Below are 15,499 nucleotides of genomic sequence, written 5' to 3'. Positions count from 1 at the left end.
TGTGCAAAAGGCATGAGGTAGGCGAATAATTACAATTTTGCAGATTAACACTGGAGTGATAAATTATCAGATGGTCATGTACAGGTAGAGATATTGGTGTGCAAAAGAGCAGAAAAGTAAATAAATAAAAACAGTATGGGGATGAGGTAGGTAAAAATGGGTGGGCTATTTACCGATAGACTATGTACAGCTGCAGCGATCGGTTAGCTGCTCAGATAGCAGATGTTTGAAGTTGGTGAGGGAGATAAAAGTCTCCAACTTCAGCGATTTTTGCAATTCGTTCCAGTCACAGGCAGCAGAGAACTGGAACGAAAGGCGGCCAAATGAGGTGTTGGCTTTAGGGATGATCAGTGAGATACACCTGCTGGAGCGCGTGCTACGGATGGGTGTTGCCATCGTGACCAGTGTACTGAGATAAGGCGGAGCTTTACCTAGCATGGACTTGTAGATGACCTGGAGCCAGTGGGTCTGGCGACGAATATGTAGCGAGGGACAGCCGACTAGAGCATACAAGTCGCAGTGGTGGGTGGTATAAGGTGCTTTAGTGACAAAACGGATGGCACTGTGATAAACTGCATCCAGTTTGCTGAGTAGAGTGTTGGAAGCAATTTTGTAGATGACATCGCCGAAGTCGAGGATCGGTAGGATAGTCAGTTTTACTAGGGTAAGTTTGGCGGCGTGAGTGAAGGAGGCTTTGTTGCGGAATAGAAAGCCGACTCTTGATTTGATTTTCGATTGGAGATGTTTGATATGAGTCTGGAAGGAGAGTTTACAGTCTAGCCAGACACCTAGGTACTTATAGATGTCCACATATTCAAGGTCGGAACCATCCAGGGTGGTGATGCTGGTCAGGCGTGCGGGTGCAGGCAGCGAACGGTTGAAAAGCATGCATTTGGTTTTACTAGCGTTTAAGAGCAGTTGGAGGCCACGGAAGGAGTGTTGTATGGCATTGAAGCTCGTTTGGAGGTTAGATAGCACAGTGTCCAAGGACGGGCCGGAAGTATATAGAATGGTGTCGTCTGCGTTGAGGTGGATCAGGGACCGCCCGCAGCAAGAGCAACATCATTGATATATACAGAGAAAAGAGTCAGCCCGAGAATTGAACCCTGTGGCCACTCAGGAACATTCACTGTCTTCTTGGTAAGCAACTCCAGTGTAGATTTGACATTTTGTTGTGGGTTATTGTTTTGCTAGTCCTTAGCTCCATCCCATTTCTTTTTATCCTGAAAAACTCCCCAGTCTTTGCCGATGTCAAGCACACCCATACCATGATGCAGCCACCACCATTCTTGAAAATAAGGAGGCAGTTAATGAGTATAATGGATTTTCCCCAAGCATAAGGCTTTGCATTAAGGCCAAAAAGTGAATGACTTTTCTGTGTTTTCCCCCCTCAGTATTACTTCAGTGCTTTGTTGCATACAGGATGCATGTTTTGGATTATTTGGATTCTGTATATGTGTATTCTTCTTTTCATTCTGTCATTTAGGTCATTACTATAGAGTCACTATAATGTTGATCCATCCTCAGTTTTCTCCTATCACAGCCATTGAACACTGTAGCTGTTAAAATCCCCAATGGCCTCATTGTGATATCCCTGAGCAGTTTCCTTCCTGTCCTTCAGTTCAGAAGGATGACTATCTTCAATTTGTCTGGGTAGTTTAATACATCATCCACAGCATAATTATTAACTTGACCATGCATAGATATTCAATGTCTGATTTGTTATTGCTACCCATCTACCAATTACTGCCCTTATTCATGAGGCTTTTGAAAAGCTCCCTGGTCTGTGCTTGAAATTCAATACTTGACTTAGGGACCTTACAGATGTGTGTATATAGGGGACAAAGGAAGGGGTAGTCATTACACAATCATGTCAACCCCTATTATCTGACAGTTATTCCATGTCATTTGTGATTTGTTCATCCAAATTTAACTCCTGAACAACTATATTTTAGTTATTAAATTAGTAAAATTGTAGAATTTAATTTTAACATTGAGTATCTTTTGTATATTACATTTACATTTAAGTCATTTAGCAGACGCTCTTATCCAGAGCGACTTACAAATTGGTGCATTCACCTTATGACATCCAGTGGAACAGTAGTGCATCTAAATCTTTTAAGGGGGGTGAGAGGGATTACTTTATCCTATCCTAGGTATTCCTTAAAGAGGTGGGGTTTCAGGTGTCTCCGGAAGATGGTGATTGACTCCGCTGTCCTGGCGTCGTGAGGGAGTTTGTTCCACCATTGGGGGGCCAGAGCATCGAACAGTTTTGACTGGGCTGAGCGGGAACTGTACTTCCTCAGTGGTAGGGAGGCGAGCAGGCCAGAGGTGGATGAACGCAGTGCCCTTGTTTGGGTGTAGGGCCTGATCAGAGCCTGGAGGTACTGAGGTGCCGTTCCCCTCACAGCTCCGTAGGCAAGCACCATGGTCTTGTAGCGGATGCGAGCTTCAACTGGAAGCCAGTGGAGAGAGCGGAGGAGCGGGGTGACGTGAGAGAACTTGGGAAGGTTAAACACCAGACGGGCTGCGGCGTTCTGGATGAGTTGTAGGGGTTTAATGGCACAGGCAGGGAGCCCAGCCAACAGCGAGTTGCAGTAATCCAGACGGGAGATGACGAGTGCCTGGATTAGGACCTGCGCCGCTTCCTGTGTGAGGCAGGGTCGTACTCTGCGGATGTTGTAGAGCATGAACCTACAGGAACGGGCCACCGCCTTGATGTTAGTTGAGAACGACAGGGTGTTGTCCAGGATCACGCCAAGGTTCTTAGCGCTCTGGGAGGAGGACACAATGGAGTTGTCAACCGTGATGGCGAGATCATGGAACGGGCAGTCCTTCCCCGGGAGGAAAATATATAATATATCAAAATATATATTTCAATATATATTTCAATCCAACTAACGCAACAAAATGTGTAAAAATCCAAGTGGGTGAATACTTAGAACCATCAGGTTATAATGTAATTAATCACCCTCCCCTTCCTTACCACAAAAACAATCTGGTCATTGGAAATGCATTTTATTGATTACACATGTGTATGTTATGTATTTGCACATAAAATGTGTACAGAATGTTTGTGCAATAATAGGCCAGTTTTCCTAACACCTGTCCTATTTTGATTCAGTGCTGTCAATCATGAAGCCTGACCTCAAAAGACCTGAAAAAAAAAACTTGAAATTGTTGACCCCAGTAAAAAAGAAAAAGATATACAGTTGAAATCAGAAATTTACATAAACTAGTTTTAAATGACGACATCCTAAGTGTATCAACCACTCCACAAACTTCTTGTTAACGAACTACAGTTTTGGCAAGTCAGTTAGGACATCTACAGTTGTGCAAAAAAGTATTTAGTCAGCCACCAATTGTGCAAGTTCTCCCACTTAAAAAGATGAGAGAGGCCTGTAATTTTCATCATAGGTACACTTCAACTATGACAGACAAAACGAGAGAAAAAATCCAGAAAATCACATTGTAGGATTTTTAATGAATTTATTTACAAATTATGGTGGAAAATAAGTATTTGGTCACCTACAAACAAGCAAGATTTCTGGCTCTCACAGACCTGTAACAACTTCTTTAAGAGGCTCCTCTGTCCTCCACTCGTTACCTGTATTAATGGCACCTGTTTGAACTTGTTATCAGTATAAAAGACCCCTGTCCACAACCTCAAACAGTCACACTCCAAACTCCACTATGGCCAAGACCAAAGACCTGTCCAAGGACACCAGAAACAAAATTGTAGACCTGCACCAGGCTGGGAAGACTGAATCTGCAATAGGTAAGCAGCTTGGTTTGAATAAATCAACTGTGGGAGCAATTATTAGGAAATGGAAGACATACAAGACCACTGATAATCTCCCTCGATCTGGGGCTCCACGCAAGATCTCACCCCGTGGGGTCAAAATGATCACAAGAACAGTGAGCAAAATTCCCAGAACCACACGGGGGGACCTAGTGAATGACCTGCAGAGAGCTGGGACCAAATTAACAAAGCCTACCATCAGTAACACACTACGCCGCCAGGGACTAAAATCCTGCAGTGCCAGACGTGTCCCCTTGCTTAAGCCAGTACATGTCCAGGCCCGTCTGAAGTTTGCTAGAGAGCATTTGGATGATCCAGAAGATTGGGAGAATGTCATATGGTCAGATGAAACCAAAATATAACTTTTTGGTAAAAACTCAACTCGTCGTGTTTGGAGAACAAAGAATGCTGAGTTGCATCCAAAGAACACCATACCTACTGTGAAGCATGGGGGTGGAAACATCATGCTTTGGGGCTGTTTTTCTGCAAAGGGACCAGGATGACTGCTCTGTGTAAAGGAAAGAATGAATGGGGCCATGTATCGTGAGATTTGATTGAAAACCTCCTTCCATCAGCAAGGGCATTGAAGATGAAACGTGGCTGGGCCTTTCAGCATGACAATGATCCCAAACACACCGCCCGGGCAACGAAGGAGTGGCTTCGTAAGCATTTCAAGGTCCTGGAGTGGCCTAGCCAGTCTCCAGATCTCAACCCCATAGAAAATCTTTGGAGGGAGTTGAAAGTCTGTGTTGCCCAGCAACAGCCCCAAAACATCACTGCTCTAGAGGAGATCTGCATGGAGGAATGGGCCAAAATACCAGCAACAGTGTGTGAAAACCTTGTGAAGACGTTTGACCTCTGTCATTGCCAACAAAGGGTATATAACAAAGTATTGAGATAAACTTTTGTTATCGACCAATTACTTATTTTCCACCATAATTTGCAAATAAATTAATTAAAAATCCTACAATGTGATTTTCTGGATCTCTCATTTTGTCTGTCATAGTTGAAGTGTACCTATGATGAAAATTACAGACCTCTCTCATCTTTTTAAGTGGGAGAACTTGCACAATTGGTGCCCCACTGTACTTTGTGCATGACACAAGTCATTTTTCCAACAGATTATTTCACTTATAATTCACTGTATCACAATTCCAGTGGGTCATGAAGTTGAGCTGTCTTATTTTGGTGGTCTGTATGCTATCTATCTTCCAGCTCTTCAAAAAGTGAGCACCTGTGTCTCTTCATGTAATAGACCAATGGTACCTAGATTTCAGACCCCATGAGTAGCTGTAGAGAAAAAGAAAACATACCGTCATTGGCATCCATCACAAGTATAAACGGCATTAGATAAAAAAATGTATGACCTAGCTGCTCAACAAAGTATGCAGCTTAGAGAACTATAATTGAGAGCCACACACTTTCAGTCCCATTAATTTCCTCTGATCGTGCTCAGGTTACGCTGTCCACCTCAGGCAGGTGCAGACATCTTTGGCCACCTGGCTCATAGTGGCTGAGGTGCGTGTGGAGCGATGTCATCAGGAAAAAGGGTTGCCGTTGAACATGCACAGTGCATATCTAGTGGTTTTGTACAGGTGTGTGATATCATAGTCTGATAAAGAGAAGAGTCTAATCTACACACAATGTAGACGACTCACCATCCTCAAACTCTAGAACCTTGTTGTAGATGGGAGGAGCCAACCCAATGGCCTTGCCAGGGAAATAAGGATTGTAGTAGAGGTCCACTCTCACTTCGACCCCTGCAGGGGGTCACAGTACCCTGTCAGTAAGGAGAACACGTAGTTCTCTCCTTCATGTCTGCAAGGAAAGCCGGAGGCAGATTGTGAATACCGCACCATTTCCTTCACAACTGTCCTTTTTCCCCCCACCTTTATTTAATCCGGTAGGCCAGTTGAGAACAAGTTCTCAATTACAACTGCAACCTGGCCAAGATAAAGCAAAGCGACAAAAACAACACAGAGTTACCCGTGGGATAAACAAACGTACAGTCAATAACACAATAGAAAATCTGTATACAGTGTGTGCAAATGAAGTAAGGTAATAAATAGGCCATAGTGGCGAAGTAATTACAATTTAGCAAATAACACTGGAGTGATAGGTGTCCAGATGAGGATGTGCAAGTAGAAATACTGGAAGAGATGGTCCAGATTGTCTAGTCCAGCTGATTTGTAGGGATCCCGATCTTGTAGCTCTATCAGAACTTCAGATGTTAGGATTCGGTTGAAGGAGAAGCGGTGGCTTGGGCCAGTTGCTGCAGAGCTGTTGGCCGGGGTTGGGGTAGCCAGGTGGAAAGCATGGCCAGCCGTAGAGAAATGCTTATTGAAATTCTTAATTATTGTGGATTTATCGGTGGTGACAGTGTTTCATAGCCTCAGTGGGAGGAGGTGCTCTTATTCTCCATGGACTTTACAGTGTCCCAGAACTTTTTGGAATTAGTGCTGCAGGATGCAAATTTCGGTTTGAAAAAGCTAGCCTTTGCTTTCTTAACTGACTGTGTATATTGGTTCCTGGCTTCCCTGAAAAGTTGCATATCGCGGGGACTATTTGATGCTAGTGCAGTGCACCACAGGATGTTTTTGTGCTGGTCAAGGGCAGTCAAGTCTGGAGTGAACCAAGGGCTATGTCTGTTCTTAGTTCTCCATTTTTTGAAAGGGCATTCTTATTTAAGATGGTGACAAAAGCACTTTAAAGGACAACCAGGCATCCCCTACTGACGGGATGAGGTCAATATCCTTCCAGGATACCCGGGCCAGGTCGATTAGAAAGGCCTGCTCGCAGAAGTGTTTTAGGGGACCCTTGACAGTGATGAGGGGTGGTCGTTTGACCACGGACCCATAACGGACGCAGGCAATGAGGCATTGATCGCTGAGATCCTGGTTGAAAACAGCAGAGGTGTATTTAGAGGGCAAGTTGGTCAGGATCACATCTATTAGGGTGCCCATGTTTACAGATTTGGGGTTGTACCTGGTAGGTTCATTGATAATTTGTGTGAGATTAACGTCATCTATATCCCAGTTTAGGTCACCTAACAGTACGAACTCTGCCGATAGATGGGGGTGGGGGTGGGGGGCAATCAATTCACATATAGGCCCCCTTTAGCAGTTCTATCTTGATAAAAAATGTAATTGGGGATGGAAATTTCAGCATTTTGGTGGCCTTCCTAAACCAGAATTCAGACACGGCTAGGACATCAGGGTTGGCAGAGTGTGCTAAAGAAGTGAATAAAGCAAACTTAGGGAGGAGGTTTCTGAAGTTAACATGCATTAACCCAAGGATTTTACGGTTACAGAAGTCAACAAATGAGAGTGTCTGGGGACACGTAGGGCCTGGGTTAACCTCTACATCACCAGAGGAACAGAGGAGGAGTAGGATGAGGGTACGGCTAAAGGTTATAAGAACTGGTCGTCTAGGGCATTCAGAACAGAGAATAAAAAGGTGCAGATTTCTTGGCCTGGTAGGATTTATTCAGGGCATAGGGTATGGTAGGGTGCGAGTACAGTGGAGGTAAACCTAGGCATTGAGTGACAATGAGAGAGGTTGCATGTCTGGAGGCGCCAGTTAAGCTAGGTGCGGTCTCCGCATGTGTGGGAGCTGGGACAAAGGAGCTATCTGAGGCATGTTGAGCGGGACTAGGGGCTCCGCAGTAAAATAAAACAATGAGAGCTATCCTAAACAACAGTATACAAGGAAAATTGACATTAGAGAGAGAGGCATAAAGCAATCACAGGTGTTGATTGGGAGAGCTAAGACAACAACGGGTAAGACAACAACGGGTAAACAGCTAAGACAACAACAGGTAAATGGCGATGAATGGGCAGAGAGGGTCAGTTAGCTACACACAGACCCTGACAGATAAACAAAATTAAGCACCGTGTTAATGAACAGTCCAGCAGGCATCAGCTGTGTAGCCGAGGGTGATCATAGGGTCCAATGAGCAGCAATAGATGAAACAGGGCGCCGTTCGGTAGTCGTTACTACACTAGGCGAGCGGGAGTTCAAAAGGCTAGCGGGCCGGGGCTAGCAGATAGGTCTTCACCGACAGAGGCCGGTTGAGAGCACATAGGCTGAATTACGTCAGCAGACCAGCAGTGATAGATCGGCGGGGCTCCTTGTCAACAAAGGGTCCAGGCCAATTGGCAAGAGAGGTATTGTAGTTGGTGTACATCGTTTGCTAGCTGAGAGATGGGACTAGCTCGAGGCTAACTGGTGCTTGCTTCTGGACAAGGGCTTTAGCCACAATAGCCACTCGGTAGCAGCTAGCTAGCTGCGATGATCAGGTGTGAAGGTCCAGATCTTGCGGCAGGAATCCGGTAATGTAGTGGAAAAAAGCAGCACGATATGCTAAGGGCTGATATTGCGCTGTGCAGACTGACAGGTATTATCCGGGCTAAAGCAGCTGGTGTCTGAGCTAAAGGTAAAGACCGCCAGCAGTGGCTAACAATGACTAAATAGCTAGTAGCTAATTAGCTGGCTAACTTCTTGACGTTCCAGTTATAAGGTCTAAAAAATATCAGATCCATACCATATTGGGTGAGGCGGGTTGCAGAAAGGTATATTTAATTCTAAAATGTAAAAAAAAAGAGATTTCAATATATTGAAATGCACATAGAAAACGCCCCCAAAAAACAGAATATTTACATGGGACAAAAACATCTTACTGCTATGCCATTTTGGATACATCCTTCAGCTATTCACTTGTGCTTATAATCTATAAAGGCAGCAGAATTAGCGAAATGGGCCATAACAGGAAGGGTTAGGTGAAAGCTACAAATGTCCCTAGATTCAAAGCAAGGAACTAAACCTGTGTAAACAGTCATATGTTTGTGGGCTATACTCGGCCTTGTCTCAGGATGGTAAGTTGGTGGTTGAATATATCCCTCTAGTGGTGTGGGGGCTGTGCTTTGGCAAAGTGGGTGGGGTTATATCCTTCCTGTTTGGCCCTGTCCGGGGGTATCATCGGATGGGGCCACAGTGTCTCCTGACCCCTCCAGTATTTATGCTGCAGTAGTTTGTGTGTCGGGGGCTAGGGTCAGTTTGTTATATCTGGAGTACTTCTCCTGTCTCATCCGGTGTCCTGTGTGAATTTAAGTATGCTCTCTCTAATTCTCTCTTTCTTTCTCTCTCTCGGAGGACCTGAGCCCTAGGACCATGCCTCAGGGCTACCTGGCATGATGACTCCTTGTTGTCCCCAGTCCACCTGGCCGTGCTGCTGCTCCAGTTTCAACTGTTCTGCCCGCGGCTATGGAACCCTGACCTGTTCACCGGACGTGGTACCTGTCCCAGACCTGCTGTTTTCAACTCTCTAGAGACAGCAGGAGCGGTAGAGATACTCCTAATGATCGGCTATGAAAAGCCAACTGACATTTACTCCTGAGGTGCTGACTTGCTGCACCCTCGACAACTACTGTGATTATTATTATTTGACCAGGCTGGTCATTTATGAACATCTTGGCCATGTTCTGTTATAATCTCCACCCGGCACAGCCAGAAGAGGACTGGCCACCCTCATAGCCTGGTTCCTCTCTAGGTTTTGGCCTTTCTAGGGAGTTTTTCCTAGCCACCGTGCTTCTACACCTGCATTGCTGGCTGTTTGGGGTTTTAGGCTGGGTTTCTGTACAGCACTTTGCGATATCAGCTGATGTAAGAAGGGCTATATAAACACATTTGATTTGATATGATTTTGATTTGATATGTACATTTTAGACCTTGCTTGGGGTGAACCTATTTTAAACAGCCCATAATCCCCCATTACCTGGCATTGACTATGTAGCTGAGGTCAGGGGGTAGGGCTCCATTGTTCGACACACGAGCAGCCTCTTGTTTGGGGTATCTTGGGGAAGTAGTCCGAAGTAGTCCCTTGACGTGTCAACATCTCTACAGAGTCGTCAGGGCCATCTATTGGGAAAACATGTTTAGCGTCAACATTCATTTTTTGTATTTCTCATTAGTAGATGTTATAAAAACAGCTGATTGCTATATTTTGGAATGTATGCTTTAGTAACACAAGTCAGTTGCTCTCACCTTTTCAGCAAGCACCTTGACTTCAGCCTATGTCTGCGAGACTTCTACAAGGTTTCAGAAGGCCATGTATTCCATACTATGACAGGCAGAAAACACCTGATATCCAAGTCAGATACTGTGGGACAAAACAACAGAGGCATGAGAGAATTGTGTTTCTCAGGGAGCCATTTAAACATCCCCTCACATGAGTGATAATAACATAAAGGAGGTGATCTAACCTGGCATGATCAAGAGATGACAGCATGCCACTGAGTCCATGGGTAAAATGGTGGGTGAAACTCCAGATCTGATGCGTTCACCGTCTGGTGAAGCATCTGAGCAACACTGCACCTCCTGCAGTCACACACCCAACGACGATAGGGCCATCTTTCCCCTGGACAGACTGGCAAAAGACATGTTGCGTGCCTGTGGAAATGGTGAAATCAAGGTCTTCCTAGCTAGTTAGCTAGCTAGCCAGGAAACGAATGCCAAATCCAGTATTACCCAATAGAGAAAGGCTGTAATTAAAATATACCTCAGATTACCAGATTAGTGATGACGAGATTATTCAGAAGAGTTCTGCTGCTACAGCACACAACTGTCCCATGAACCGCAATGCTTGCACCCAGCTTTACTTTGCTCTGAAAGTTTCCTTTCCTGTGCTTAGTGCAGCGTGAGTATGTCCACCAGGTGGTGATCAAGGGGAGTTACCAAACAATCACAGTGACATAACTGTCCTTCAGCTTCATCTGTAACTGCACTGTTGCTGGTTGAGTCTATAATGACACGTCTGACACCCAAATCGATATTTAACTTCAGAATGTATAAACAATTTGGTTTGGGTCAGTTTTAGGCTTTTGCTAGTCAGTTTAAGCGTCAGCTGACCTTATATAGTTTATCCCACTGTTACTGTAACCAGCCATACATACCAATGGCTGAGACTAATATAGATCTCCGCAAACTCAAACAAGGCCGTGACAACAAAGAGAAGAGTTTAGAGCTGCGTTCAAATACTAATACTAACAGTACTATTTTTTTGTGATGTAAATTGAGTATGTAGTATGCTTATTGGTCATAGTAAGGATATAGTTAGTATGCCAAAAGTTCTCGGGTGTCGTACTTCTTTCGCGAAAATACAAAGTATATTAGCAGTGGGCCCTATTTCAGTGCTTTTGGGGCCCATAATACAATTCTTCCTAAAATGGGCGTGGCTTCACTACGTTTTCAGATTTGAAAAAAATGTCGGGTAAAAATGCAGCCGAAGTCCGGCAAGAGCGGATACAATTTCATTGCTTTAACTAATTATGACAAATGTTAAGAAAATGTTGAGCAAATAAGTTACGCTACATTTTATGTTGGCTACGCTGTCCTTAAAAACCGCATAGCATAACAGCAGTAGGTTAGCTAGCTACCTAACGTTAATTGGCTACTAATACATCGAACTTGCCAGTATGTATATTAACTACATGCTATCTAACTAACTACCCAACGTTTATTGACTTGATTATTCACGTCATTCTTAGCTAAGTGGTAAATAGTACATTCATGATCTACTCCAATTTCAGAGTACTCCAGTCTGTCAGAGCACAGAATATATATATATATATGTTTTGTTTATAACTAGGCAAGTCACACATTTTTTATTTACCGGCCAAACCCTGACGACGCTGGGTCAATTGTGTGCCACCCTATGGGACTCCCAATCACAGCCGGTTGTGATAAAGCCTGGATTCGAACCACGATGTCTGTAGTGATGTCTCTATCACTGAGATGCAGTGCCTTAGACCACTGCGCCAATCGGAATCTCTCACGCTCAACACCTGTTGAATATGGCCGGTGTTGGCAAAAAAAAAGCATAATTCAATTGTTGCAAGTGTAACCGATGTGAAATGGCTAGCTAGTTAGCGGTGACTCACTCGCTCTGAGAATTAGGTGTTCCCCTTGCTCTGCAGGGGCCGTGGTTTTTATGGCGCGATGGGTAACGATGCTTCGTGGGTGTCAGTTGTCTGTGTGCAGAGGGTCCCTGGTTCGAGCCCGGGTAGGGGCGAGGGGACGGACTAAAGTTGAACTGTTACATTAGTGCCGTGACCCGGATCACTGGTTGCTGCGGAAAGGGAGGTCAAAAGGGGGGTGAGTGTAACCGATGTGAAATGGCTAGCGGTGGTGTGCGCTAAAAGCGTTTCAATCGGGTGACATCACTCGCTTTGAGACCTGAAGTAGTTGTTCCCCTTGCTCTGCCGTGGCTTTTGTGGCGCGATGGGTAACGATGCTTCGTGGGTGTCAGCTGGTTCGAGCCCGGCGAGGGGATGGACTTAAGTTAAACTGTTACACAAGCAGCACAGTGACTGTCACCAAAGCTCTGGATAACATGAAAAAAACCTAACCAGCTCCGCTTGGGCGAGTAAAATGGTCAGAGGGAGGCCTTCTCTCATTTGTGTCTGGAAGCTAGCTTGACTGCTGTTATGACACCTCGACCAAAGCTGCGCTCCGAAGGGAAACGCTCTGAATTTGTAACAGACAAAATGGCAACTCACTCTGAATTTACGAACACAGCCGAAATGTATAGCTAGTCATTTGTTATGCTAACAAGCTAGCAAGAGGTTGCATAGCAATAGCATCAACTTCCGATCAAATTATAAAACTAGCTAGCCAGCTATGGGTAACTGTAGCTAGCTAGCTGCCTAACATGAGTACTGGATAACGCCGTCCATGAGACTCCATCTTAACTGTCTTAATTTGCTATTGAGTCTCACATAGAAATCAAATCCAATTGTATTTGTCACATGTGCCGAATACAACAGGTGTAGTAGACCTTACAGTGAAACGCTTACAAGCCCTTAATCAACAATGCAGTTAAAAAAAATAAAATAATGAATTGTGTCACATGATCAATGTCCATTATATTTACAGTCATAAACAGAGGCAATAAAACAGAGCAAAGACTATTTTGCTGGGCTGTCTATCTCAATTCAATTTAAATTTATTGGCATGGGAAACATATGTTTACGTTGCTAAAGCAAGTGAAATAGATAATAAACAGAAGTTAAATAAACAATAAATGTACAGTAAACATTACACTCACAAAAGAATAAAGACATTTAAAATGTCAAATTATGTCTATGTACAGTGTTGTAATGATGTGCAAATAGTTGAAGTACAAAAGGGAAAATACACATAAAAATGGGTTGTATTTATAATGGTGTTTGTTGTTCACTGGTTGCCTTTTTCTTGTGGCAACCGGTCACAAATCTTGTTGCTGTGGTATTTCACCCAATAGATATGGGAATTTATCAACATCAGATAAAAAAAAAATGCTTTGTGGATCTGTGTAATCTGAGGGAAAAATGTGTCTCTAATATGGTCATACATTTGGCAGGAGGTTAGGAAGTGCAGCTCAGTTTCCACCTCATTTTGTGGCCAGTGTGCACATAGCCTGTCTTCTCTTGAGAGCGATGTCTGCCTTCGGCGGCCTTTCTCAATAGCAAGGCTATGCTCACTGAGTCTGTACATAGTCAAATCTTTCCTTGATTATGGGTCAGTCACAGTGGTCAGGTATTATGCCACCCTGTACTCTCTGTTTAGGGGCAAATATCATTCCATTTTGCTCTGTTTTTTCGTAAATTCTTTCCAATGTGTCAAGTAATTCTCTTTTTGTTTTCTCATGATTTGGTTGGGTCTAATTGTGTTGCTGTCCTGGGGCTCTGTGGGGTCTATTTGTGTTTGTGACCAGCTTGCTTAGAGGGCTCTTCTCCAGGTTAATTTCTCTGTAGGCTTTGTTATGGAAGGTTTGGGAATCGCTTCATTTGACCTAAAAGCAGCACCTGGCACCACCTGGTTGTAGAATTTAACGTCTCTTTTATGGATTTCGATAATTAGCGGGTATCGGCCTAATTCTGCTCTGCATGCATTATTTGGTATTTTACATTGTACATTGAGGATATTTTCATTGGTTTTTGCATTCTTCGTCAAACCATTTGTCATTGTTGTTAATTTTTTTAGTTTATCTGCTTGACATTTTTAGATTTGATAGGGAAGCTGAGAGGTCAAATTGACTGTTTAGGTTTTCTACTGCCAAGTTTACTCCTTCACTATTACAGTGAAACATTTTGTCCAGAAAATTATTTAGAAGGGATTCAATTTGCTGTTGCCTAATTGTTTTTTGGTATATTTACACACTACTTTCCTTCCAGCTATTGTATTTCTTAATATTATTCAGTTCCTTTGACTTTGATGCTTCATGATTGAGCATAGCTCTGTTCAAGTAGAGTGTGATCTGATAGGGGTGTCAGTGGACTGACTGTGAACACTCTAAGAGACTCTGGGTTGAAGTCAGTGATAAAGTGGGTTAGAGTGGGTTAGGTCTAACCTACTTCCGGGTTGGAATGAGCGGTCGCATTCGCACTTCGGCCCGCAGGTAGTATAACTTTTCATTACATTTCACTATAGCACAACGGTTTGATTTGTCTAATCTTAGCAATTTCTTCTTAGCTAGCTACACAGCCGTCTTTGTATCAAAGATAATTGCGTAATTATCGTATTTCGTCGTCCTAACGTAGTCTACACTGCTATCTGCCCAGCAGCTAGCCAGCTAGCCAGCTAGCTAACGTCCACCGTCTACCGAATAGCAGCACTGTAAAAACTATTACACTCAACTGAACGACTTGATTAGTGTAGTGTTAGCTAGCTACATAGTTGTCTTTGCTGTCTTCGTATCCAAGATAATTGTGTAGTTTAGAGTGTGTAGTCTTAGAGTGATTATCTTAATTTACCGAGGTTAGCTAGCCAGCTATTTGTCGTCCTTAACGTAGGAGACACTGCTAGCTAGCCAACAGCTAGCCAACGTCTACCGAATAGAACTTCCTCACTCAACAACCCGGTCGCATTCCGCTTCGCTCCACAGGTAGTATCACATTTTCATTTCATTTCATTACAGTACAACGGTTTGATTTGTTTGATCGTAGCTAGCTACATAGCTAGCTACATAGCTGTCTTTGTATCAAAGATAATTGTGTAGTCTAGAGCGATTTTCTAGGTTAGCTAGCCAGCTATTGTCGTTCTTTTAACGCAACGTAACGTAATCAACACAGCTAGCTAGCCAGCTAGCCCCCGAATAGCAGCTCTGTAGAAACTATCACACTCAACGGAACGACTTGATTAGTGTAGTGTCAACAACGCAGCCACTGCCAGCTAGCCTACAAAGTCAACAACGCAGCCACTGCCAGCTAGCCTACTTCAGCAGTACTGTATCATTTGAATCATTTTAGTCAATAAGATTCTTGCTACGTAAGCTTAACTTTCTGAACATTCGAGACGTGTAGTCCACTTGTCATTCCAATCTCCTTTGCATTAGCGTAGCCTCTTCTGTAGCCTGTCAACTATGTGTCTGTCTATCCCTGTTCTCTCCTCTCTGCACAGACCATACAAACGCTCCACACCGCGTGGCCGCGGCCACCCTAATCTGGTGGTCCCAGCGCGCACGACCCACGTGGAGTTCCAGGTCTCCGGTAGCCTCTGGAACTGCCGATCTGCGGCCAACAAGGCAGAGTTAATCTCAGCCTATGCCTCCCTCCAGTCCCTCGACTTCTTGGCACTGACGGAAACATGGATCACCACAGATAACACTGCTACTCCTACTGCTCTCTCTTCGTCCGCCCACGTGTTCTCGCACACCCCGAG

Source organism: Oncorhynchus nerka, linkage group LG20, assembly GCF_034236695.1.
Source record: "Oncorhynchus nerka isolate Pitt River linkage group LG20, Oner_Uvic_2.0, whole genome shotgun sequence".
In the NCBI taxonomy this organism is placed as follows: Eukaryota; Metazoa; Chordata; class Actinopteri; order Salmoniformes; family Salmonidae; genus Oncorhynchus; species Oncorhynchus nerka.
This window is presented reverse-complemented; position numbering follows the sequence as displayed.